Raw genomic sequence first — 3,675 nt, 5'->3', positions numbered from 1 at the left:
CTCCCTTTCCCCACTCCAGTATATTAAGCTGGGGCAAAACCCTGGCTCACTGCAGTGACTGAGAGGAAACAGACATCTTCCTCCCAGTCAGCTGTTTCAAGAGAAAAGGGAAGGGGAGCCAGGGGGCTTTTCTTCAGGAATTCGCCCAGTAAAGCCCACATTGAATCTCAGCTGTGGCCAGACCAAAACACAGGAAAGCCAAGACAAACACCAACGAGTGCCATCTGCTGGCCAGTCTGAAAATTGTATGGACAAAAACTACTTTTGTTTCTCTCTGTTCCCTGAGAGAAAGTCTGTGCCCCATTAGTGAGTCCATGGCCCTATTTTGATAACTTAAACTGGGCAATTTTAAAGACTTATAATAAGTTGAATGAAATATCAAAGAAGAGATGTGGAAAAAAAACCAATAGGCAAGAGGGAGAAATTGGTCATCACAGCAAATTCACCAACATATTCAGAAGCCTAGACATCAGAGAAGAATCACAAGTCATACTATGAAACAGGAAGAGATAGCCCAGCCAAAGGAACATACCAAGTATCCTGAAGACATACAGGGTTTAAGATAATCAATGAAAATCATACAACTCTCCTAAATCAGTTCAAAGAATTGAGAGAAAATATGACTAAGAGATAAATGGTATTAAAAAGACCCTGGGAGAGCACAAAGAACAGTTTGAAAGCCTGCAAAGGAAAGTAACAGGCCTTCTGGGAATGAAAGACACGATGGATGAGTTAAAAGTGCATTAGGGTGAGCCTCTGCACCCATGAGCATTAGCACCCATGGTCAGATGGTCAGTCACATGATGATTGTGCATGTCTCTGGCAGCCGTGGGTTCCAAGGCTGAAGAGAAAAAACTGCGAAGTCGCTGCAGCCATAGCAGGAGAGAGAAAGAATCAACAAGCAGTGGAAGGGAAAGTACTGTAAACTGACTTACTGCTGGGGAAGAAGATGTTGTATTTTTGTGGCAGGAATCTGTGGGATCTGTAATAGAAATGATGGCTGGTTGTGGTGAAATTGGCCACTCAGTAAACATGCTTCCAATGAACAGGAAAGCCGAGTCCTGTTCTAATACCGCACTTTCTCTAGCTGTCCCTGAATGTGCCCTTTGTCTGCAAATGTGTTCACCCAGTCAGTCTGCCTTGTAAACATGTTTTCTATCTGTGCTGAAAATGAATTCCTGAGGATTTCCTTTACAAACCAACCTTGTTTTTACAAGAAGTCAAGGCTGCAAGTACAGAAATTGGTGAAAATGCATGGTATTATGAAGGGGGCACATGCTTTCTCCAAAGATAAAAAGAGCACTGAAATGCTGATTTCTGGGTTTCTCTATGTTGCTGATCTTGAAAATTTGGTTCAGTGTAGGAAAAACGAACATGGGCTTTGCAGGAAGATTGAATAGGATATCATAGATGCCGAAGGGTGTAGCTGGACTTGGGCTGGACTGTGACTTTCCCACTGCAAACTTAGCAAAAGAGAGCTCTGCTCTTAGAAAGGACAGTATATTAGCACAGAGGGGAGCTTCATTTCAGCCTCAGTTGTCCAGAGAAGTGCTCGCATCAAAAGGTAGTGCTGCAGCGTTTCTTAACTGACCAGCTACTGCTCCTAACTTCAGTAGATGGTCAGTTAACAAACCCTGCAGCACCATCATCTGATATAAGCATTTCTCTGGACAACTCTTTTCATCATTTGCAACTGAGAGGTTATAGCATCGCTGAAAGGAGCCATAGGGGAGAAGGAGAAGATCAAGGATCAACATCTTCAAGGATCATCATCTCCAAACATCCCTACTGAAGAAACCGAATCAGATGCCATTAGTGATAGTGAGCATGCATCTGCACTTGATGCATAGCACCCCTTGAACCAACAGAAACTTTTGGTTTCTAATATAAAACAGATAGTAATTGGTCAATCAGATCATTCAGGAACTGATTGCCCAGTAGCAGGCAGTGCAACAGTGAGTGTCAGAGTCAGATCTAGAAGGTCTGATTGACAGTGCACAGTAAGTGAAGTTTAAATAAACATAGCTTTCAGCCCCATGCTCAAAGCTGAAGTGGTTATCTGCAAATTTCTGCCCATGTAATATTATACTCAACCTAATAGTATATTTTGGGAGTGGGGGTGGGAAGGGGTATGGATAAGATAGACCTATAAGTAAAATGTCTAACATGTTTCTGTTGAAAAATTTATTTAATGTAAGGAATTTGGGTGTTAATAGTTGAGAGCTGTTTGGTAGTAACCCAGTTTTCTTGAGGTCTGCTTATTTTATAAGAATAAAATATTTTTTCTTCAGTTCTTTGGACCAGTGTGTGTTATTATCTGTGCATTAACAGACCTCATCTGACTCTTGCATTGTGTGTTTTTTTTTGCTTGGATTGACATAATATAATTAATAAAATTTGGTATCTTTGAGATATTTGGTAAGAGTATGAGCAGGAAGCTTAATTTAATGAGAGAATAGATGTGAATTTGGGATTTTAAAATAGATGACTAACAACCATTTTATAGAAAAGTTACTGAAATGTAAATATAAAGTAAGCTGCTAATATCTTATGCTTTGGGATTTTGTCAGTAATACACTTCATGGCATTCTCATAGACTTTGCTGTCTAGTGCTTGTAGTTCTGAGGTTTCTCTTAATCTGCATTATTCTTTTGATTATGAAATTTATAATTTAATAAATTCCACAGTTTATTAAAAAATACATTAGAGGCACATAAGAGTGGATTTTACTTGCTTGAAGAAAGGATTAGTGATTTCAAGGACAGAACATCTGAACTGGAAAAGACAGGAGAATAGAAAGAGAATGGAAAAAATGGAACAGGATCTCATGGAATTGAAGGACAATGGGAAACACACAAACATACACAATATCTGCATCCCAGAAGAAGAAGAGAATGGAAAAGGGGCAGAAAGAGTAATTAAGGAAATAATCACCAAAACTTCTCAATCCTTAAGAAAGACATCAATATCCAAGAAGGACAGTGCACCTCAAACAGAGTAAATCCTAATAGACTTATGCTGAGATGCCTACTATTCAGAATGACAAATATGAGACATAGAGGTTTCTGAAAGCAGCAAGAGAAAACCTAAGCATCACATACAAGGGAAACACGATAAGATTAATTGCTAACCTCTCATCAGAAACCATGGATGTGAGAAAAAAGAGGTATGATGTACCTAATGTACTAAAAGAGAAAAACTACCAGCCAAGAATTCTATATCTGGCAAAACTGTCCTTCAAAAATGAGGGTTAGTTCAAAGTCTTCACAGACAAACAAAAACTGATAGGATATGTTACCAAAGATGAGAATTACAAGAAATACTAAAGGGAGAACTGAAGCCTGAAAGGAAAAAAACAAGGGTGAGAGATTTGGAGAAGAGTATAGAAATGAAGATGATCAGGAAGGGTAAATTAAAGGATCAAAAGACAGACAATAGTAAGCTATGACAATAGAAAATGAAAGGAAAAATGCATGAAATATGTAATGTCTTTATGATAATAACATTCAGTGTTAATGGCTTGAACTCCCTAGTCACAAGACAGACTGACAGAATGCACAAAAAATATATAAGCCATGTATTTATTGTCTACAAGAGACTCACCTCAGATGTAAGGACATTATCAGGTTAAACTGGAAGGCTGGAAAAAGATATTCCATGCAAATAGCAAACAAA

At 38.7% G+C, this 3,675-nt stretch overlaps 1 pseudogene; it reads left to right on the top strand.

Moving 5' to 3' along the window:
* The first annotated feature begins 993 nt into the window (after nucleotides 1–993).
* Nucleotides 994–2,015, top strand: LOC101410742 (E3 ubiquitin-protein ligase RNF146-like; annotated as a pseudogene).
* The last annotated feature ends 1,660 nt before the right edge of the window (nucleotides 2,016–3,675 follow it).

Source organism: Dasypus novemcinctus, chromosome 6, assembly GCF_030445035.2.
Source record: "Dasypus novemcinctus isolate mDasNov1 chromosome 6, mDasNov1.1.hap2, whole genome shotgun sequence".
NCBI classification, from domain to species: domain Eukaryota; kingdom Metazoa; phylum Chordata; class Mammalia; order Cingulata; family Dasypodidae; genus Dasypus; species Dasypus novemcinctus.
The sequence above is the reverse complement of the archived record's forward strand: the minus strand, read 5'-3'. Positions and strand labels throughout refer to the sequence as shown.